The 24096-nt window shown below is 44.4% G+C and overlaps 1 long non-coding RNA gene and 1 pseudogene across 1 annotated transcript; both read left to right on the top strand.

The window, feature by feature from the left end:
* Positions 1-305: 305 nt before the first annotated feature.
* LOC148047657 (uncharacterized) lies at positions 306-4427 on the top strand (annotated as a pseudogene).
* Positions 4428-16576: 12149 nt separating this feature from the next.
* LOC148047656 (uncharacterized) lies at positions 16577-18282 on the top strand. The gene is made up of 2 exons (XR_015696172.1): positions 16577-16741; positions 18081-18282. It is a non-coding gene; the product is annotated as an uncharacterized LOC148047656 (long non-coding RNA).
* The last annotated feature ends 5814 nt before the right edge of the window (positions 18283-24096 follow it).

The following is a 24096-nucleotide window of genomic DNA, read 5'->3' as shown; positions in this document are numbered from 1 at the left end:
ACCAAAATCCATTTTGCTAAATGTTAGGCCACAGCTTTGGCTGGTCCAGCTGACCGGACCAATTTTCTCTCGAAGCAGTGTTTCTCAACCTTGGCTACTTTAAGAAGGGTGGACTGCAACTCCCAGAATTCCCCAGCAAGGCCATGGATAGGAATTCTGGGTATTGAAGTCCACCAGTGGTGGGTTTCAAAATTTTTTAGAACCTCTTCTGTAGGTGTGGCCTGCTTTGTGAGAGTGGCTTGCCGGCCATGTGACCAGGTGGGAGTGTCTCTACCCCAAGCCACCCAAACGATGCCCTCGACATGATGTCCCGATGCCTGGAGGCTGTGCGGATCTGGGTGGGGAGGAACAGGCTCAAGCTCAATCCCTCCAAGACTGAGTGTCTGTGGTTTCCGTCATCCCGATTTGTGCATCTTCTTCCATCTTTGATGATAGGGGGAGAAATTTTAGCCCCCTCAGAGAGGGCCCGCAATCTGGGAGTCCTCCTGGATATGTGGCTTAGTTTAGAAGAACATCTGACGGCCATGACCAGGGGGGCCTTTTACTAGGTTCACCTGATACGTCAGTTGCGCCCCTTTCTGGATCGGGATGCTCTGTGCACAGTCACCCATGCCCTCGTCCTTTCTCGCCTGGACTACTGTAACACTCTCTACATGGGGCTGCCCTTGAAGAGCACCCGGAGGCTTCAGCTGGTCCAGAATGTGGCCGCGTGGGTTATCATGGGGGTACCTAGGTGCTCCCATGTTACACCCCTTTTAGGCGGTCTGCACTGGTTGCCGGTTGTCTTCCGGGTGCGATTCAAGGTACTAATTATGACCTTTAAAGGGCTCCATGGCTTAGGCCCAGGGTACCTGCGAGACCACCTACTGCCACCAGTAGCCTCCCACCGCCCAGTGCGATCCCACAGTGTTGGCTTCCTCAGGGTCCTGTCAGCCAGATAGTGTCGGCTAGGGACCCCCAGGGGGACAGCCTTCTTTGTGGGAGCACCTTCCCTCTGGAATGAGCTACCCCCGGAGCACACAGCCCTGAGGGGAGCCTGTGCTGAGCTTCAGCGTGGAAGATGTAAAGGACCCAACCCTTACTGTTTGTGGACGATCTGTCAGGAAGTCTTTGATCCATTCACAAGTGAGGGGAGGGAAATTCAGGTCAGTCAACTTTTCAATGAGAATTCCTGGTAAGATGATGTTAAAGGCCCAGCTATAGTCTATAAAAAGCATTCTGACATAATTCCTAGATTTCTCAAGGTGGCTCAGTGCAATATATAGAGCAGTGGTGATGGCATCCCCTGTTGACCTGTTGCTTCTATAAGCAAACTGGTGTTGATTTAAGGTAAAGGCAAAGGTTTTCCTCTGTCAGGCGTGCCTCCGTCAATAACCAAGAAAGAAAACTCCCAACTCCATTGTTTGTGGAAGTAAAGATACTTTTACTGGTCATGAAAAGATAGCAGCAAAAGAAAAGCAAGAACTGAGCCAAAAAGGCACGAACATGTACATATCAAACGTTTATCCAGCACCCTGCCCCCAATCACCCCAACCGAATGGCCAATCTGCAACTCCCAAAGGTGCCATGTGGGGTGCATCTTTAAAAACCTCATTCAGATGGTATGCAGAGACGGTTGACCTTGACCAAGTCCAAACCCAGGCCATCAGCACGTGCAGAAGATGGTGAGAACCAACCTCCCTTCTGATAACTCCTTCAGCATCATAAGTTTCCCATCCCAAATACCTCAAGCCCCCTCCCTCCCCATTTCTATAGCAGCTGATAACAAGCAAGCGAAGTAGAGGCACATATGTGCTAGTCGTTCCCGACTCTAGGGGGCAGTGCTCATCTCTGTTTCAAAACCGAAGAATCAGCACTGTCCAAAGACGTCTCCGTGGTCATGTGGCCGGCATGACTAAATGCCGAAGGCGCATGGAACGCTGATACCTTCCCACCAAAGGTGGTCCCTATTTTTCTACTTGCATTATTTACATGCTAGGTTGGCAGAAACCGGGACAAGTAATGGGAGCTCCATTACATGGCGCTAGGGATTTGAACCGCCGAACTGCCGACCTTTCTGATCGACGAGCTTAGTGCCTTAGCCACTGAGCCATCGCATCCCCTATAGCCGGGGAGAAAGATGGTGACAAGAGGATGGAAACTCTCTGCCCATCATAACATTAAAAAGCTAAGAGCCCCCAAGTTATTAATAAGGTTAATTAAGGTGACCTTGCAAATTTGAAGTAGCTCATTGTTTCTTTCCCTTCCCTTCCTTGGACTAACGTGTTCACTAGCATCTTCTTTGGTTTTGTTTTAATTTAGAACAGGCGTTCCTCAACTCTTCTTCTCTGCAAAAAAAATAAAAAAATGCATTGCATGTTTAGACAACATTCAGTTAGCGTTATTGAGGAATGTGCCCCAATCTTAGAAAAATTTCAAGGAGGTTTCAGAAATGATGCACATGTTGCAAGATGGAAGCTGGTGGAAAAATCTGAGATTGGTACAGGGAGGAACGATTCAGGCATGGTTTTTTTTGTGGGGGGGTGTCATTCCATCTCCCCCCCATTATCTTTTGTCCCCCTGGCCTGGCCCGTCCTTTTCATGTGCTGCTCTTTAAATGACAACGGCCCCAGGGACTCTGCTAGGCATTGCCTCATCCCATCGCTATGGGGTCTGGATGCTTCAACATCTGGAGGCATAAGGCATATGTTTGGTTGCCCTGGCAACCAGCTCGCTCGTGGATAAATATGGTCAGGAAAAACTTTTCCTTCCTTCCTGACTGTCTTTCCGTCCTTTTGAAGCAAAGCAACCTCCAGCTTCTTCCCCGACAAGTGCTCTTGATTATGAAGAGGTGAGAGGCTCTGTTGAAAGGGCAGCAGATGTGGGCCTCGACTTACAACAACCGTTCATTTAGTGAAAAAGGGGACATAGGGCCATTTTTTACCCTTGTGACCATTGCAGCCTTCCCATGGTCACGTGATCAAAATTGGGAACTGACTCTCACTTGTCGTGTCCCAGAGTGATGTGATCACCTTTTGTGACCTTCTGACGAGCGAAGTCAACGGGGAAACCAGATTCACTGAACAGCCGTTGTACACTTTCTAGGATCTGAACATCTTTCTTGTATTGAGGTGACCAAAACTATAGTTCTATATTTATTTATACTTAGCTATTTATAACAAAATATTGTTTACCTACATTATGCTTTATATTCTTACTATCATTTATTCTCTTACATACAATTATAGGTATACATTCACATAGTTATTCTTTTTTTTGCCATTGTTATACCTTCGTTATTCCATTTTAAATGTTATAATATACAGTTTGGGTTGCTTTGTTTACCATCCCTAGCGCCTGTTGTAACACCACCTTATTTTCCCTTTCACAACACTTAATGATAGTCATAGGGTACAGATAAGCAATCAGGGAATAATATCAATATGGATCCTAAGGATACAAGCAACAAAGTTACAGTCCTGCAGTCATAAGTGGGAGGAGATGGGTGATGATGAGAAGACTAATAGTAATAGTAATGCAGCCTTAGTGAATGATTTGACAGTGGTGAGGGAATTCTTTGTTTAGCAGAGTGATGGCATTAGGGGAAAAAATGTTCTTGTGTCTAGTTGTCTTGGTGTGCAGTGCTCTATAGAGTTGTTTTGAGGGTGGGAGTTGAAACAATTTATGTCCAGGTTGCGAGGGGGGTCTGTAAATATTTTCATGGCCCTCTTTTTGACTCGTGCAGTGTACAGGTCCTCAATGGAAGGCAGGTTGGTAGCAATGGTTTTTTCTGCAGTTGTAATTATCCTCTGAAGTCTCTGTCTGTCTTGTTGGGTTGCAGAACAAAACCAGACAGTTATGGAACTGCAGATGACAGACTCAATAATTCCTCTGTAGAACTGTATCAGCAGCTCCTTTCGACATTGACATAGTTGACATTGTCATCTTAATATTTAATACTAAGCTAAGGTAATCACTTTCACTTTCCTGATGAGCCCTCCTAAGTCTTCACTGTTGGCTAACACAGGGGGGCCTGTACTGTGTATCTCAAATTATTATGATTTTTAGCTCCCGTCTTGACTCCAGCTGTCACTTCTTCTGCCCTTCCGATAAAATATTTGCTGTAAAAGTTAAAGCTACCTGGGGAGCATATGGATCACTCCCTTCCTCATTCTGAACCGCTCTTACAGTAGCTTCCAGTCCATTCTGGTTTCTCAGAAGGATAATTAGGTGTTTTGGCAACCCACCAGCATTAATATCTTCCATGTTCCGACACAAGGCTTAGCAGGACTCAACAACAAAAGTGAACCCTTTCTTCTTTCTTCTTCTTCTTCTTCTTCTTCTTCTTCTTCTTCTTCTTCTTCTTCTTCTTCTTCTTCTTCTTCTTCTTCTTCTTCTTCTTCTTCTTCTTCTTCTTCTCTTAATCTCCATTCTCCCTCTTAGGTTAGTTTTTTTTTTTGCTCACCTTCCCTGTTTTTGAAGCCATCCTGTTCATTTGGCTTTCCTCTTTCCACATGTGACTCTATTCTTCCTAAAAGACCTTCGGCAAAAAAAATCGTTTTTTCACCCTTTTTCTCCTTTCTTAAGTTTATTTAAGGAAATATATGGAGGAAGAAGAGAGACAGTTTGGTGTAATAGTACCAAGCTAGAAAGTGGGAGGTGGGGTTGAGTTCTAGTCCAGGGACAAAGCAGCTGGATGACCTTGGGCCAGGTCATTTCCCCTCAGCCCTAAGAAGGAGGAAAGGATAAACAGATTCTGAAAATGTTGCCATGACAACTGCGGGGATTTGTTCTTGTAACTTCTCTTCCCCCTCCTCGTCGTCATCGTCGTCCTCCTCCTCCTCCTCTTCTTCTTCTCTTCCTCCTTCGTCTCTCCTCTCCTCCACCTCTACTCTTTCCCCCTCCTCCTCCATCTCTCCTCTCTTCTCTCCTCCTCCTCCTCTTCCTCCTCCTCTACTCTTTCCTCCTCCTCCTCTACGTTTTCCTCCTTCTCCTCCTCTCGTCCTCCTTTACTCTTTCCTCTTCCTCTCCTCTCTCCTCCTTTCCTCCCTCCCCCACAGCATTTCTATTTAAAGTCCAGAGTGGTGCAAAAAACCACCAAGTCAAGCTATCATTACTTAACAATTAAAATACCCACGCCAAACAGACGCTCTTACGCGTATAACTGCATTCACAAACGGCAGCCATTTTTATTTTGGTTCCTGCAAAAGTGTTATTCCACGACCACTCACATAAACAGAATTATTTACTGTCTGAACTTCGCAACCAAGAGCCAACTAACCTCTCCTGGGAGATAACTCGGTCCTGGCCAGGCAGACCAAAAGTTTGATGGCTCGCACAGTCAGGAGTGCTGGATATTGAAGAACAAAACACATGTTTTTTTTCCATTCAAGTCTACCTTGTCATCAAGTCTTGCTTGCCAGGTTGCAGGCCTCACTGTGGACCAGCTGCAGATACTTCAGTTGTGATCTAATTTTGTTTTATTTTCATCAGAACTCCTTGGGACTCAGGTGGCCAAAACCCTGTTCTTCCATGATGTCTTGTTGTCTTTCCTCGTCCAGGAAAAGATGGGAACCGTTTGTCATTGGCTAAAAAGTTTCTACTATTCTGGTTGTCCAAAGGCTAAAAGCTCCCCAAAGTCTGAAGAAGTTATCTTGCCATGCATAATTCATCGCCGTGTATCTTGTCCTTATTTGGCCAAGTGCAGGACAAGACAGGGCCCGTATTTCTACAAAAGTTAACTAAATTGTCATCACTATTATTAAGTTGTTCTTCAGGGAGCCAGCCCAGGCTTACAATACAATAGCAGAGTTGGAAAGGACCTTGGAGGTCTTCTAGTTCAACCCCCTGCTTAGGCAGGAAACCTTATACCACTTCAAACAAATGGTTATCCAACATCTTAAAAACTTCCAGTGTTGGAGCATTCAGACAAATGGCTATCCAACATCTCCTTAAAGACTTCCAGTGTTGGGGCATTCACAACTTCTGGAGGGAAGCTGTTCCACTGATTAATTGTTCCAACTGCCAGGAAATTTCTCCTCAGTTCTAAGTTGCTTCTCTGGAATTAGTTGTCATAATACATAAAATGCTCTACTTTCATAAAAAAAGCTGCTTAACCCTTCCAATAAATATTATTCAGAGCTTATAGATTCTTGTGCTTAGAATTTACAGTTTTCCTCTTCTCCCTGCTAGCAGATTGCTATGAATAGAATAGAATAGAATAACAGAGTTGGAAGGGACCTTGGAGGACTTCTAGTCCAACCCCCTGCTTAGGCAGGAAACCTTACACCACTTCAGACAAATGGTTATCCAACATATTCTTAAAAACTTCTAGTGTTGGAGCATTCACAACTTCTAGAGGCAAGTTGTTTCACTGATTGATTGTTCTGTCTGGAAATGTCTCCTTAGTTCTAAGTTCTTCTCTCGTTGATTAATTTCCACTCATTGCTTCTTGTCCTACCCTTAGGTGCCCTGGAGAATAGTTTGACTCCCTCTTCTTTGTGGTAAACCCTGAGATATTGGAACACTGCTATCATGTCTCCCTTAGTCCTTCTTTTCATTAAACTAGACATAGTTCCTGCAACCATTCTTCATATGTTTTAGTCTCCAGTCCCCTAATCATCTTGGTTGCTCTGCACTCTTTCTAGAGTCTCAACATCTTTTTTACATCATGGCGACCAAAACTGAATGCAGTATTCCAAGTGTGGCCTTACCAAGGCATTATAAAGTGGTATTAACACTTCACGTGATCTTGATTCTATCCCTCTGTTTATGTAGCCTAGAACTGTGTTGGCTTTTTTGGCAGCTGCTGCACACGGATGGCTCGTATTTAAATGGTTGTCCACTAGGACTCCAAGATCCCTCTCACAGTTACTACTACTGAGCGAGGTTCCACATATATTGTACCTATGCATTTTGGGGTTTTTTGCCTAAATGTAGAAATACTTAAAACTTATTATTTGTCATCTCTGAGCCTTTGAATTGGTTCTTTTCCCAAATCAGATCCGAAGAAATCAGGTTTAATTCTGTGGCTTAAAAACCGAATTGCTGTGATTTTGATCACCATGACGTTACTATTTTTATTGGTGTAGAAATGTAGAGGGATTTTATTATACAACTGCATTTTGTTTTTATCTTCATCTTATCATTCTCGGCAATGTAATGTATCCTGGATTTTGGATGCCTTCTTTAAGTTAGCCCATTTGAGATAATTTGATTCAAAAACGTTGCTCTATGATGTATAGCTTTACCCAGTTAAAGATTACAGACGTTTTAATATTATATACTGTAGATACATCTGATGAAGGGAGCCATAGTTCAAGAAAACAGGTCTTATAATTAACATGTGTTAGTCTGAAAAAGTGTTACCAGACGCCTTCTGATTTTTGGCTACTACAGACTGAAACCGTTCTCTTCCTGCAATGTATACCCAGAAGGGCAATTTAAAATTAGGCAATAATTCCCGAGCGAAACCTTTGTTTTGTACTTGTTGGTGTACAAGTCTGACATCTGGTATGTGCATAATAATTTGGAAAGCCTGCAAGGACTCTTGAATAGGCTAATTCCGGGCCCTCTTCTATTTTACCAGAAGAAAGTTTAGATCCCAGAATGATCTTATCTGCCCAATGAATATGTTGTTTGAAATGTTCCGTGTTTTCGCTCCGTACATGCTACATGGGAAAGGAGAGAGAGAGCTGGACATATTTTGACCTGGGAGGAAACCAGTGATGTGCGGTGAAGCTTATGGCTGGTGAGGCAAAAAGAAAGAAAGCAGCTTTTGCCTGCCCCGCAGCAGCTATGTCTGAAATAGAGGCGTCCCGTGCCCCGTAGCTATGTCCGACCCAGCTGCAGGGCGCGGGACACCTCTATGTCAGAGAGAAGCAGTGGGGCGCTTTTTTTCGGCTTTTGCCCGCCCCGCAGGGCAAACACTTCCACCTTGCAGGCCCCAGAGCCACAGGCCACCAGGAGTACGTCCCGCCCGCAGTAGAAGAGCGCCGGTTCCTGCTTCAGAGGGACGACTTGCTGCAACCCAAAGGGGTGCAGTTGTAGACCTGCACCATGACTCCAGGTCGCCCAGGCTCCGCACGCAAAATTAACTGTCTCCTGCGCGATCCTTGCCTCGTAGCCGCTGCAAAGGCTACCACTTCTGCAAAGGGCCCCACCTCAGGCCGGTCAGCTGGAAGGAGGCGTCAGTCGCGCCCACAATCCAGCCACTGCTTCCCGTGAAGGCAGCTTCTCTATCGGAGGCTGCTTGAAGCCATTTATACCAGGTGACAGGGCTTAAGGCTGCAGCCTGCAATCGTTTACCTTCTCCCCGAAGGTGATCTAGTTCTAAGCGTGGAACAGGATTGCGCACTTCCGTCTCCACAAGAAAGAAGCGAGGGCTTCTCCCACCTGGCTCTTGCAAGGAAACCCTTGGCTAAGCGCTTTATGGCTGGCTGAAATGCGCGGATGTTTCCAGCCACCCACAGGGTGAACGGCTGCCCAGCTGCCAGAGAGCAGCCCCCGGTGTCATTCTTGGCATGTTTTTCTCCCGGTAAAGTGGAGATGGGAGCAATAGCAATAGCAGTAGACTTATATACCGCTTCATAGGCCTTTCAGGCCTCTCTAAGCGGTTTACAGAGAGTCAGCATATTGCCCCCAACAATCTGGGTCCTCATTTTACCCACCTCGGAAGGATGGAAGGCTGAGTCAACCCTGAGCCGGTGAGATTTGAACCGCTGACCTGCTGATCTAGCAGTAGCCTGCAGTGCTGCATTTAACCACTGCGCCACCTTGACTAGGAGGGAAGGGGTCGCTCCTCGGGAGTCTATCTAGCCAACAGCCCCCGGTGTCATTCTTGGCATGTTTTTCTCCGGGTAAAGTGGAGATGGGAGGGGGACTAGGAGGGAAAGGGTCGCTCCTCGGGAGTCTATCTAGCCAGCAGCCCCAGGACACCCCCCCCGAGAAGAATTGGGGCCACCAAAGCTCCCCCACCCACCTTTGGGATGCAAGAGACGGCAAGGCTTGCAGCGAAGGGAACCTGGACCCCAGGAAGGTTGGGGAGCGGGGGCTTCCACATTAGGGGGACTTGACTTTCATGCGGTTTCTTCTGACAAGAGTGAGCCTCCTCCTTTCCCCCCACTCCTCTGTCCTCTGAAGCGCGCCCTCCGAAATAACCCGCCCAACGTAAGGGTGCTCAACTGCAAGGCATGATTCGCTGCTCCCAGATCAGGAGGCGGGAGAATCACGTGCCTCCTTTGCATATGAAATTTTTCGTTTTTTAACCCGGTCTTAGATAACTTTGTAGGCTGACTGTATCCCAAGCCTGGTTGAATCTGTTGCTGGGCGATGATGTAATGAAAGGGCTTTGGGCAATTCCTAATATGGCTCTGCCTGAAGGAGATGGGTCTTTGTTATGTAGAATAGACTGGCTCAGGCCTTAATAGCCCATTGACTACCTGTAATAGTAGTAACTGTGAGAGGGATCTTGGAGTCTTGGTGGACAACCATTTAAATATGAGCCAGCAGTGTGCAGCAGCTGCCAAAAAAGCCAACACAGTTCTAGGCTGCATAAACAGAGGGATAGAATCAAGATCACGTGAAGTGTTAATACCACTTTATAATGCCTTGGTAAGGTCACACTTGGAATACTGCATTCAGTTTTGGTCGCCACAATGTAGAAAATATGTTGAAACTCTAGAAAGAGTGAAGATAAGAGCAACAAAGTTGATTAGGGACTGGAGGCTAAAATATGAAGAACGGTTGCAGGAACTGGGTATGTCTAGTTTAATGAAAAGAAGGACTAGGGGAGACATGATAGCAGTCTTCCAATATCTCAGGGGTTGCCACAAAGAAGAGGGAGTCAACCTGTTCTCCAAGGCACCTGAGGGCAGAACAAGAAGCAATGGGTGAAAACTAATCAAGGAGAGAAGCAACTTAGAACTGAGGAGAAATTTCCTGACAGAACAATTAATCAGTGGTTGTGAATGCCCCAACACCGGAAGTCTTTAAGAAGATGTTGGATAACCCTTTGTCTGGAACGGTATAGGGTTTCCTGCCTAGGCAGAGGGTTGGATTAGAAAATCTCCAAGGTCCCTTCCAACTCTGCTATTGAATTAAATGATTATTGCTGCAAATCTGCTATATGCACCAAATTGGAAAGCTTCTGAAATACCTACAAGGTAATGAATAATCTATAAAAATCATTCTAAACAATCAATTTAAAATGAGACACTATCTGGTTGTGTGTGTGTCTGTGTCTGTGTCTGTGTGTTTGTTTGTGTGTGTGTGTAAGTCCAGTATAGATGTTTGGGAGAGAAATTTGGGTTCTCCCCAAATTTCTCCCCAATTTGAGCGGGGAGAAACAAGGATATGTGGTCAATAATTGGGGGAGAAACCAACATTGTTAGTTAATAGTCTTTGTATTGTAAAGTGGGAAATCTGAGATAAAAGGAAAATAGGGGATTATTGCTTTGGTGCTAACTTTGTTCGGTTGCCTCCCATCGAACCAGGTTAAGTCAGATGCCACAAAATCTGATCCTATCATTCTTATACTTATTCCTCTATTACAGGTTTTAGTGCTGCATGGACTTCAACTCCCAGAATTCCCCAGCCAGCATGGTGGGAGTTGAAGTCCTCACACCCTAAGGTTGCCAAGGTTGAGAAACACAGTTTAAAAAAAAAACATTTAGTTTGTCAAACATGTAAAAGTTAACAGGTATAAGTATAAACATAAATATGAACACAGTAAATAGGTATGAATAAATGGAGACAGTAGGACAGGGATCTTAGGCATGCTGGTCCGCTTATGCACGCCCCTTACAGACCTCTTAGGAATGGGGTGAGGTCAACAGTAGATAGTCTGAGGTTAAAATTATGGTTTTAGGTGCTGCTCCAGCAAAGTTCAAATAAAAGTCATATATTTTTATCCATTTTCATTCCTTACAAATGGTGCTGATGAAGCACCATCAACAGTTATGTGGAAAAAGTGCCACATGGAAGAGATTCAATAATCACACATTCCTTCCCGCCCCCACCCCCCAACCCCCCCAGATTTATTGCATAACATAAGCTCCATAACTTTGATCAAAATCACCGACATCTTACATCTCCTAGCATGAATGAACCTGGTTCCCTCCAGATGTGCCAAAAATGCTTGTTTTTCTTCCAAGACTGTTAGAGGGCTTCAGGTTCAATCCAGCATTTTGCTTTCACATGAAGCCAAACAGAGATCTTTGGGAAGCCAATGAACTCTTCAATCGTACAATTTAGAACATAAAAGTATAGAATTTACAGCGTTGGAAGGGACCTTGGAGGTCTTCTAGTCCAACCCCCTAATTAACCAGGAGACCCCCCTATACCGTTCCAGACAAGTGGCCGTCCATTCCAGTCTCTTCTTAAGAGCGTCCAGTGAGGGAGCACCCACAACTTCTGAAGGCAAGCTATTACAGTACCTTGATTGGTTGCTCTAACCGCTAGGAATTTTCTCCTTAGTTCTAGTAGGTTGCTTCCCTCCTTGGTCAGTTTCTGTCCATTGTTTCTTGTTTGACTGAAGGTGTTGATTGAAATTTTGATTGAAGCTATTATTCTCCTTGCCAGGACTCAAATCCCACTCAACATGGTGGGACTTATTTCCAAATTTCATGTGAGCAGAGCAAATGACCCAGAAATAGACTACAGCTGTCAACATCTCTCATATCAATGGTGGAAATTCTTTTTTTTTTTTACTACCGGTTCTGTGGGTGTGGCATAGCTTGGTGGGCATGGCAGGGGAAGTTTACTGCAAAATCCCCATTCCCTCCCCACTCCAGGGCAAGTTTACTGCAAAATCCCCATTTCCTCCTAATCAGCTGGGACTTGGGAGGCAGAGAATAGATGGGGGCGGGGCCAGCCAGAGGTGGTATTTACCGGTTCTCCGAATGACTCAAAATTTCTGCTACCGGTTGTCCAGAACTGGTCAGAACCTGCTGAATACCACCTCTGGGTTATTTTCTTATTTATCTTCCATTGTAATCTCTTACTTGTACCTTCACAAGCATTGATTGATTGATTCATTCATTCATTCATTCATTCATTCTTGATGCTGAATCATTTTTCTGTATATACACTTGTTAACACATCACCCTACAGCAGGGGTATCAAACTCGCCTGCGACGCCTCCGCAATTCTCCAGCTGCTTGGCGGAGCGTCGCGCAGGCGCCGTATACGCCATGCACGTGCACGGAAGCACCAAAGGCTTAAAGGACAGGTAAGGAGCTTGGGCAAGCGGGTGAGTCCTCTGGACCACCGTACCAGAACGGTACCCAATGCTCTGGGCAGGCTCCTGTATGGCCATACCGGGGCGTACCGCCTGCAACCCACCACTGATGCAAAGGGGGGAAAATTCTGATACGTCACGTGACGATACCAGTTTGACACCCCTGCCCTAGAGGAAGTGGACTAATCTGGGTTCAAACTGGATAGGGCACTGAGGTAGCATTGATTGCTCTCCTGAATGACCATGACATAAGCGATAAAAATCTAATTCAGGTCACCCTCGACTTACGACCACAATTGAATTCAACACTTCTGTTGTTAACTGAGACATTTGTCAAGGGGTTTTTGCCCCGTTTTACCACCTTTCTTGCCACAGTTGTTAAGCGAACCACTGCAGTTGATAAGTCAGTGACACGGTTGTTAAGTGAATCTGGCTTCCCCATCAATTTTGCTCATCAAAAGGTTGCAAAAGGTGCGACCTTGGGACACTGCAACAGTCATATAAGTATGAACCAGTTGCCAAGCATCTGCATTTTGATCGTGTGATCATGGGGATGCGACAAAGGTCATAAATGTCAGTCACCAGTTACTTTTTTCTATGTTGTTGTAACTTTGAACAGTCAGTAAGTGAAGTGTTATAAGTCGAGGACTACCTGGAACAAATAAATGCAGCTAATCCTCAACTTACGATTACAACTGGGAGTACAATTTGGGTTGCCAGGCAAGGCAGTTGTGAGTTTTATGACCTTTCTCGCCGTGGTTGTTAACCAAATCATTGCAGTTGTGAGGTCAATCATATATGATGGTTAAACGAACCGGCTTCTCCCACTGGCTTTCCTTGTCAGAAGCCAGCAGGTAAAGTCGTAAGTGGAGACCACATGGCCCTGGGATGCTACAGCCATTGTAGATACACTGAGCACTCACATTTTGATCACGTAAGCCTGAGGACCCTGCGATGGTCGTAAGTGTGAGGACGGGTCTTACGTTCCTTTTTTCAGGGCTCTTGTAACTTCAAACGGCCACTAAACAAATAGGTTGTAAGTTGAGGGTTACCTGCAAGCAAACACCCTTAGAGTTTTGTTTTTGACATACGCAACTTTTGCTGCCAATAGAACCAAGGGACAGGAATGCAAAAAGGCGAGGCTGTATCTTTCAACAAATGCTAAATGCATACCTTTCTACAAGCATTTACGTGTCTTAAAATCCCCCCTCCGTTTTCCTCAGAGTCGGTAAACATTCTGCCAAGATACACAAATTCATCTGGTTGCCCCCCGCCCCCCCGCCCGCCTGTGTGTGTGTGTGATTTGCAGATAACGCATAACTTGCATTCTTCCACACTACTTCTCCCTGCCAACATTCCAGCCTTCAACGTATTTCTGTTGTTCCGGTACAAACCTTTAAACACTCCTTCTAGCACTTCAGCCCTTCTGTTACATCCCAAACCATTTCATCACCTTTTGCCTCACAAAAAGAGCGGAGGCAAATCCTTCAAGGGCGGTTCCTTTTTCCGTTTCTCGGGAATTTACGTTCAGTTAGAACGGCTGATGCGCAGCGCGCAGCCCGCTGTTGAAAGTTTTGACCAGATGACACCCTTAGATCCGCTGGTGGGATTTTTCAAGGGAAAGGCAAATTTTGTTAGTTTCGTCCAGGGGTTCACATCTGGCGAGCCTTGTTTTGCAGGACTGAAGGTATTTACTGTAAGTAGAAGTAGAAATAGTTCTCTATTAGGGATTTTATAGAATCACTGGCTGTTAACCTGGTGTTGCCTGGGTATTTGTTTATCCCAATCCTGTATTAGACATCCACAAATGTCTGGACCAAACGTAATTTCTAATGTTGGATTTTCCCTTTTAACAGAGGGAGCCCCCTTGTGGAGGACTGTGAAGCAGTTACCATGGCAACTCCACTGTGCTGTGCAGTAGAAGCACTTTTAAAGCAGTACAGAAGAAGTCATTTTAAGGCACAACAGATTGCATCTTAACAGAACACACACAGAACAAACACAGGGGTGTTAGGGGTTAAGAGCCGAGGTTAAGAGCCGAGGTGGTGCAGTGGTTAGAGTGCAGCACTGCAGGCTACTTCAGATGACTGCAGTTCTGCAGTTCGGCTGTTCAAATCTCACCGGCTCAAGGTTGACTCAGCCTTCCATCCTTCCGAGGTGGGTAAAATGAGGACCCGGATTGTTGTTGGGGGCAATATGCTGACTCTGTAAACCGCTTAGAGAGGGCTGAAAGCCCTATGTAGCGGTATATAAGTCTAAGTCTAACTGCTAAGGGGTGTCTTACCCCCACAGTATTTACAATACAATACAATACAATAGCAGAGTTGGAAGGGACCTTGGAGGTGTTCTACTCCAACTCTCTGCCTAAGCAGGAAACCTTATACCATTTCAGAAAAATGGCTATCCAACATCTTCTTAAAGACTTCCAGTGCTGGGACATTCACAACCTCTGGAGGCAAGCTGTTCCACGGATTAATTGTTCTAACTGTCAGGAAATTTCTCCTCACTTCTAAGTTGCTTCTCTCCTTGATTAGTTTCCACCCATTGCTTTTTGTTCTACCCTCAGGTGCCTTGGAGAATAGTTTGACTCCCTCTTCTTTGTGGCAACCCCTGAGATATTGGAACACTGCTATCATGTCTCCCCTAGTCCTTTTCATTAAACTAGACATACCCAGTTCCTGCAACCGTTCTTTATATGTTTTAGCCTCCAGTCCCCTAATCATCTTTGTTGCTCTTCTCTGCACTCTTTCTAGAGTCTCCACATCTTTTTTACATCGTGACGACCAAAACTGAATGCAGTGTTCCATTTGTTTCCAAAGAGTAAATCATCTGTGTACCAAGTTTGGTTGAAATTGCTCAAGGCGTTCCAGAGTTATGCTGGAACATACGCACACAGAGTCATTTAATATATCCATCCATCCATGGCTGGATGAGATAGATAGATGATAACTAGATAGATAGATAGATAGATAGATAGATAGATAGATAGATAGATAGATAGAGATAGAGATAGAGATAGAGATAGAGATAGAGATAGAGATAGAGATAGAGATAGAGATAGAGATAGAGATAGAGATAGAGATAGAGATAGAGATAGAGATAGAGATAGAGATAGAGATAGAGATAGAGATAGAGATAGAGATAGAGATAGAGATAGAGATAGAAGACATGATAGAGACAGATAGAAAGATAGATATGTACATCCCAAGCAAAGTTTCAAGACAATTTTGAACATTTCGACCACTTGTTTGTGGAGAAATACTTGGAAATATTGAGAGAATAAATCCAGAAACCCAGAGAGCAGCTTGTCTAGAGAAGAATTTCCCATGGAAAGCAGCTGTTGAGGCTTCTGCTGTAAATGGTAGCTCCGTTTGGTCTTGGAAATCTTTGCTTCACAACCTCTTTAGCTTCTCCTTACTCCAAATCAATTGTTTTTCTTGTTGCCCTTTGTAACTTTGGCAACATATCCCACAGCCATCTACAGCCAACTGTGGTCAGAATAAATTATGTATGTGTGTGTATATATATATTCTTTTTGCTTCTTTGTTTCTTTTGGGGGAATGATGTTGTTCCTTGCATAATTGATGACTGACAGCATTTTGGGACTTACCCAGATTCTTCTGAAGTTGCAAAATGCCAAAGGTTTTCTGAACAAATTATACAAGTGAAGATTTTTGTTTTCATTTCATGCTAATCTTGATTTTGTTTTATGATAATGTCCAACTCTGGGAATACTTTAATCCATAGTCTCTGTATCTTACAGGATAAATTGGATGACAGAACAATTATGCCAGAAAAGTCTGGAATTACTCAGAAATAATACTGTATAGCATGACAAGGCGCGCTTGTAAAGCCACTGGGATTCCACCTGGATTTTTTTTTTAAAAAAAGCATTAAATAAATTGCAGGTAGCCCTCGATTTACAGCCATAACCTGCCCATTATGGTCAGTCGTGATAGTTGTAAAGTGGGTAACCCATGTGACTGACCTGATTATACTGCCTTTTCTGTGGCAGTTGTTAAGTGGCCGCTGCTGTCATAAAGAGAATGGTTATGGTTATAAAGCAGTCCCATTGTCGCTAATGGAAATTTTTTTTTTTTGCTGAAAATCGGAAGTAAATGCTGATTTTTGACCAAAATATATTAAAAAATGTGTTCATGTAACTATGGGATGTTACAAAGTCAGTTGCTGAGCACCTCACATGCAGTTACACAACTGATCAAGGGGAGAAGCAACCTGGAATTAAGGAGAAAATTCCCAACAGTGAGGACAATTAACCAGTGGAACAGCTTTGCCTTCATTCATTTCATTTCATTTATTTCATTTATTTTCATTTATTGAATTTCTAGGCCGCCCAATCCCGAAGGACTCCGGAAGTTGTGAGTGCTTCATCAAGAAGTTGTGGGTGCTTCATCACTTGCCTGAAATGTTGTAGGATCTCCTGCTTGAGCAGGGGGTTGGACTAGAAGACCTCCAAGGTCCCTTCCACCTGTATCCTGAAATTGAATTGAATTGAACCATGTTGTAAGTGTCAGCTTCTGCTTTGCTGTCGCTTCAGCTGCCATGAAACGGGGAGGGAGGGCATGGTATTTGGGAGGGGTTACTCATTGTGCTGGAGGAAAGTTCTGGAGTTCACCGACTGTTCGGACTGCGCATGCGTGGGTGTTTCCCGCCTGGACTAACGGCACCGACATTCCATCTTCGTGATGCCTTTTGAAGTTATCTCACACCTGACATTTGAAAGACTTATGATTGGGCTGGGAGTGTGATGCCAAGGGGTGGGGAATGGGCTATTCTATATATCAACTGCTTTCGCGCCTAATTAACCAGACTTCGCTATGCATTGACTTTAACCATTTTTAATTAGTAAAAGTACATTTGATTTCTACGAATGGAGTCTCATGGTCTTTCTTTCCTAATTAATAAATGGAGAGGATCTCACAGTAAGTAACTTTGGGGCTGTCTGTCACAATGTTGAATGATCCCTAAATGACCAGTTTTAAGTTGAGGACTACCCATAATGGAGGCTTTAAAGCACGTGGCCCGTGGGACGGATCTGGCCCGCTATAGTCCCAGAGTTATCCTGCAGGGCCGTTCCAGAGATGGTGAGGGACTGGCCCGTGCCACCCTCGTCCCAGCCCCCCTCCCAACCCTGCTCACCCAGTTGGCCGCAATGATCAGGCCATGCTCCCCCCCCACCCCAAGGCAAACAAAATCCTGATATTGCCCACAATGGGATCACGTTTGACACCCCTACTTTAAAATTGGGTGGTCTTTGAGCCAGTCCCTCTCTCTATCACCTCACAATGACAGGATATAGGGTGACAAACTATCAGGTTAATTCCTGTCGCAACCAATAGATCACCACTTGATTGATGGCAAAAAAGTGGATCTTGCACTTGCAGGAAAATGCTAGGAATTAAAAAATATATATATTAATGGACGAAAGTTGTGTCAAACTTTTTTACTCATTTCCTGACGTTCGGACAAGAAGGCAGGGTCTAATGCAGCTGCAACAGCTTGTCAAAAGAGACCTCTCGGCAATTTTTGTCGAGGGCAACATTTTGCAAGCATTCTAAATCTGAGGAGATTATGTTTTTCTCAGTCCCGATGCCTAATCAACAGACATGCAAGCCATTCCTCTTCTCACGTCCATATACGCCCCTCTCTGTGACCTTTCTGAATTCCTCGGCAGAGAGATTTTTGACATTTGGCCTCTTCCCGTTGGCCTCTTCCACCCGGCCGGCCTCATGTTTATCAGAGAAACTGTGGATCTCTCACCGCACTGAGAAGTGATTTAAAAAGCAGGCAGATTCAGAGAAGTAGGAGCCTTTTTTTGTGTATGTGTTCCTTTCAAACCCAGGCAGCACCGCTGCATTCCAGGGAGGCAGCAAAGATACCGAATTGTTGATCCTTCAAATGCCTGTGAAAATGTCCAGAAAATTTCATTCAGATGTTAGCCTTAAAGGAACCTTCATCCTCAATCAAGAAGTTGCTTGTTCACCTTCGACGCCAGCCAGCCAGGCAAGGAAAAATGATGAGGGGATTAAAAAAAAGAAAGAAAACTCAGATGTAGGGCGGTTTTTGAAATGGGGAATGCTGTTTTTTTTTTAGTTTGTTCTTCTAAAAGGAGTTTAAAAAGGAATTTGTTGTCTAAAAAATATCCAAAGACTTGTGGAGAGTTAATCTCCCCTTTCACTGCTTCCCTGTTTAAAAGGCTCCCTCCAGTTGTTTTTTTTGCAATTTTTTTAAAAAAATTAAACATTAAAAGCAACATTAAAAAATTCTCATCCATTACATACAGCATGTCGTTTGGTTACAAGTGTTTTTGCATTCATATTCTCAATTACATATACAATCACAGATTTTCCGTCTAATATAACTAGATACCTCACTTTCATTGTACAACATATATTCAGTTATGCTTAATATTTCTTTCTTTTCAATAAACCTAATTCCCTTACATTCTTGATTGTCTGTTTAATAACAATATACCTTTATATAATCACTTACAAGTTGTTGTTAGTCTACATAGGGAGTTTCAACCAGTATCAGTGACAGTCCTTGACTTACAACCAAAATTGGGACCAGAATGTCCATTGCTAAGCAAGGCTGTTACTAAGTGAATCGCACGAGTGGTGGGTTGCCAATTTTGTTACTACCGGCTTGGGAGTGCGCACGATTCTGCGCATGGGCAGAAGTGGGTGGCTGGTGGAGCCCCCCCGCCACCACTACTACTGGTTCGCCTAATCCGGGCTGAACCAGCAGCAACCCACCTCTAAATTACACCCAATTTTATGATTTTTTTTGCCACGATCAATAATTTTATATATATATATATATATATATATATATATATATATATATATATATATATATATATATATATATATATATATATATATATATATATATATATATATATATATATATAAATGGCTGTGTGTGTGTATATGTTCCAGCATAACTCTCTAACACCTTGAGCAATTTCAACCAAACTTGGTATACAGATTGCTTACTCTCTGGAAGCAAATACTGTGGTGGTAAAACACCCCTAAAACTCCTCGGGGTATGTGGTCTGTTAAGATACAGTCTGTTGTGCCTTACAATGGCTTCTACCGTACTGCTGTAAAATGGCTTCTGTACAGCATAGTAGAGTTGCCATGGTAACGGCTTCACAGTACTCCACAAAGGCCATAAGGTGATATCACTTTTCTTGATTCTTCGGGGGTGGGGGCACAGGAAAACATTTAGAACTAATTTAATTGTTGCCAAAATCAGGGCTTTTTCTATCTAATACAGTATTAGGATAAATAAATACCCGGGCAAATGCCAGGTTATCAGCTAGTTGTTAATAAAAATGGTGACAATTCACAAGGATTATTAGGTGCAAATAGAGATGCATACTATTTCAAGTTATGTCTTCCCCATTGACTTTGCTTGTCAGAAAGTCACAAAACGTGATCACAAACTTCCAAATGTTGATTATTTTGTTACTACTACACAGGGATTCTGCAATGGTCAGAAGTGTGAAACAGACATAAGTCACTATTTTCAGGGCTCTTGTAACTTCAAATGGTCACTTAAGCGAACTGTTGCAAGTCGAGGACTACCTGTATTGGGTGCACCCAGAAAATGGATTAATGCAGTGACCGAGTTAAACTTCTTGCACAAACTCAGTATTGTGGTATTAGCCTCAAGTGATTCCGAAGACGTTTCCCAGAAGAAGCTCTTCTATCTCACATAAGGAAGTTTATTTATTTAGTTAGTTTGCCAAAAATGTACAAGATAGCAGATATAAGTATGAACATGGAAAATAAATGGGGACAGTAGGACAGGGACAATAGGTACACTGGTGCACTGATGCACACTGTCAGAACCTCTCCATTAGATAATTAGGAAAGAAGACCACGAGACTCCATGAGTAGAAATTAAGTGTACTTTTACTAATTATAAATGATTAAAGGCATAGCGAAGCGAAGACTGATTATTTAGGCACGAAAGCGATTGATATATAGAATAACACATTCCCCTCCCCCTGGCATCACAGTTACAGTCCAATCATAATTCTCCCAAGTGTCAGGTGTGAGATAACTTCAAAAGGCATCACAAAGATGGAATGTCAGTGCCGTTAGTCCTGGCGGGAATCTCCTACACATGCGTAGTCCGACAAGGAAGCTGAGCTCCAGAACCTTCCACTGTAGACAGTTTAAGGGTGAAGCTGTGGGGGTTTGAGGATGTAACAACGGAGTCAGGTAGTGCATTCCAGGCGTTGACCACTCTGTTGCTGAAGTCGTATTTTCTGCAATCGAGTTTGGAGCGATTTACCTTGAGTTTGTATCTATTGTTTGCCTGTGTATTATTGAGGTTGAAGCTGAAGTGATCGTTGACAGGTAGGATGTTGTAGCGAACAATTTTGTGTACTATACTTAGGTCAGAATGTAGGCGGCGTGATTTCAGTTTGTCCAAGCCCAAAATTTGGAGCCTGGTGGTGTAAGGGAGGTGAAGGGTGTAAGGTGAAGGTGTAAGGGAGGTGAAGGTGAAGGGTGTAGGGTGAAGGTGTAAGGGAGGTGAAGGTGAAGGTTGTAAGGTGAAGGTGTAAGGGAGGTGAAGGTGAAGGGTGTAGGGTGAAGGTGTAAGGGAGGTGAAGGTGAAGGGTGTAAGGTGAAGGTGTAAGGGAGGTGAAGGTGAAGGGTGTAAGGTGAAGGTGTAAGATGAAGGTAAAGGGTGTAAGGTGAAGGTGTAAGGGAGGTGAAGGCGAAGGGTGTAAGGTGAAGGTGTAAGGGAGGTGAAGGTAAAGGTTGTAAGGTGAAGGTGTAAGGGAGGTGAAGGAGAAGGGTGTAAGGTGAAGGTGTAAGGGAGGTGAAGGTGGCATAAGGGAGGGAGGTGAAGGAGCTTGTCCACAAACTCCTTCAAAGAGAAAGCGAATGCCCCCCCCCCCAAACTCCCTGATTGTAAAAAACCCACAACCATTCGGGCAACAGCTGCCTTGCAGCTTAAAATGCAGCTTTGTCAGACCGGTTGTGAGTGTGACCCACAGAGGGAGCCTCTCCTGCCTTAGGAAAGCTGTGAACGTGCGTCAGCTCTGCTTCCTCTCTCCTTTCCTTGGGTGTCCGCCAGGCATAGACAGCCTCCTGGGTTGAGTAACAGTCAACATTAGTCCGGCTCCATCAATTCTTGACTCTTCTTGGAAAGACTCACACTGTGACTGCTCCCAAAGGCCCAAGCCAGGAATGCTGGCTTAAAAGTCCATTTTCCCCCCACTGTGGGGGTATCCCCCGAAAGGGGAACACAGAAGCCTCAGACAGTTATCAGACAGCCTGTTGAGACCAATAAAAGATGAGCTTTCCCTTTGGGTTTTCTCAAGACGGAGTCTCTCTGAGGGACACAGTTGGCCTTCCAAGAAGCTGACGATGAGCAAGGTCACTCGGCAACACCCGTCAGGACAAACAGGAAACAGCTTGCTTCCCTGTCACCCGGTGGCCTTGCTGTTGCTATGGAAACAGACTTGAAACTGGTGGGCTTTGGCTGCTGACATTTCAACCCGGGGCCTCCTCGGCCCAAAGCTGTCTTTGTTGAAGGTCCTCTTACATCCTTGATTCTTCTGGATGATATGTATATTTAATCATACCTACATGTAGTCCTCAACTTACAACAGTTCATTTAGACATCCTTCGGAGTTACAGCGGCACTGAAAAAAGCAACTTTGCACCGTTGTTTTTCACACTTAACGACCGTTGTTGTCAGGTGATCAAAATACAGGTGCTTGGCAACTGACTCATATTCATGACAGTCGCAATTTCCTGGGTCATGTGATCCGCTTTTGGGGCCTTTTGACAAACTAAGTCAATGGGGAAGCCAGATTCACGTAACAACCATGTGACTAACTTAACAACTGCAGGGATTCACTTACAACAGCAGAAAAGAAAGGCCATAAAATGGGGCAAAATTATTTAACAAAGGTCCCATTTAGCAACAGAAATTTAATGTTGAGGCTACCACTTGGAGGTTTATCTGTCCCCTCAGGGTCACCTGAGTAGTGCAAATGCACCAGTGGTGGGTTTCAAAATTTTTAGAACCTCTTCTGTAGGTGTGGCCTGCTTTGTGGGAGTGGCTTGCTGGCCATGTGACTGGGTGGGCATGGCTTGCCACCCATGTGACTGAGTGGGAATGGCTTGGCGCTTAGCAACCAAAATGTTGACTCAGAAACTCTGGCATTGAAGTGTGCAAGTCTTAAAGCTGTCAAGTTACAAGACCTTTGCACCCCTAACCCTTTAGAATAGAATAGAATAGAATAGAATAGAATAGAATAGAATAGAATTTTATTATTTGTATGCCGCCCTTCTCCGGGAGGACTCAGGGTGGCGAACAATTCAGGGGGGAAAAAGGGGAACATAAAAAAAACAAAATACAAATAATAAAAGTAAACAACAGTCGCACAACCATACATGTCGAGAGGGGAGGGAACTCATCACCCCCAGGCCTGCCGGCAAAGCCAGGTTTTGACGGCTTTTCGGAAGGCCTGGAGAGAGGTGAGGGTCCGAATCCCTGCGGGGAGTTCATTCCAGAGGGCCGGAGCTGCCACAGAGAAGGCCCTCCCCCGGGTAATAGCCAGGTGGCATTGGCTGGTAGATGGCACCCGGAGGAGGCCAACCCTGTGAGATCTAATGGGTCTGTGGGAGGTAACTGGCAGCAGGCGGTCTCTCAAGTACCCAGATCCAATACCATGAAGGGCTTTATAAGTTACCATAGCACCTTGAAGCGTATCCGGAGACTGATCGGTAACCAGTGCAGCTCGCGGAGGATAGGTGTAACGTGGGTGTACTGAGGTGCACCCACAATCGCTCGCGCGGCTGCGTTCTGGACTAGTTGAAGTCTCCGAATACTCTTCAAGGGCTGCCCCATGTAGAGCGCATTGCAGTAGTAGAAAAAAAACTTCCAGGGCTGTTCAAACTTGACAGCCTTAAGACTTGTGGACTTCAACTCCCAGAATTCCTCCTCTGGCTCTTCATCTTGATGATGTGCGGACGGGCAGGGGGAGGGAGCTAGAACCGGTTCTAAAAGGCACTGTAGATTTGTGAAACTGTAGAAGAGGTTAGAACTGGCAGGAACCTACCCCTGGTGTGGGGGCTAGATAGATACCGTAATCTGGACTGAATCCAAAACCGAGTGACGGGTATGAAAAGAAGGCTGTTTGGTTATAAAGAAAGAATGAATGAGGATCACATTGCAAAATAGAAACATGATGGAAGAGGGAAAGGCTCAGCAGGAATGGAAATAAGCTTGAGAACATTTTGAGTAGATGAAGCAGAAAAAGAGAAAGGAGTACTAATCTTAAAAAGCAAAAGGCAAGTTATGAAGCAACAAATGGAAAGCAGCTGAACTTCAAAGAAGTGATAGGTAGGAAAAGTTGAGTGAATTAAATGAGCATATATTGATTTAATTAGGTTTCTTCTTCTTTATCTTAGCTTTATTTTCTTCAGCTTTAGAATCGGAATAGAGCTGGAAGGGACCTTTGAGGTCTTCTAGACCAGCCCCCTGCTCAAGCAGGAGACCATCTATCTTTTCATACCTGTGGCGGTGTAGGAAGTTAGAACCACCCCTCTCCTAGAAAAATGAAATATTTTAGGAAGTATTAAAAGGACGTATTAAAATGACGGAATATTCTCCCTAAACGGGAGGCAGAAACTCACACACCCCTTTGTCAATGGGCCATTAAAGCCTGAGCCAGTCTATTCTATATAACAAAGATCTACCTCCTACAGGTGGAGCCATAATAGGAATCCCAGAGCCCTTTCATTACATCATCACTCAGCAACAGTTCAACCAAGCTTGGGACTCAAAAGACTGACAGCCTATAAAGTTAGCGTCCTGGGAGT

The sequence above is a fragment of the Thamnophis sirtalis genome, unplaced genomic scaffold (genome assembly GCF_051295495.1).
Source record: "Thamnophis sirtalis isolate CommonGarterSnake01/CBP01778 unplaced genomic scaffold, rThaSir2_p1.2 scaffold_3, whole genome shotgun sequence".
In the NCBI taxonomy this organism is placed as follows: Eukaryota; Metazoa; Chordata; class Lepidosauria; order Squamata; family Natricidae; genus Thamnophis; species Thamnophis sirtalis.
The sequence above is the reverse complement of the archived record's forward strand: the minus strand, read 5'-3'. Positions and strand labels throughout refer to the sequence as shown.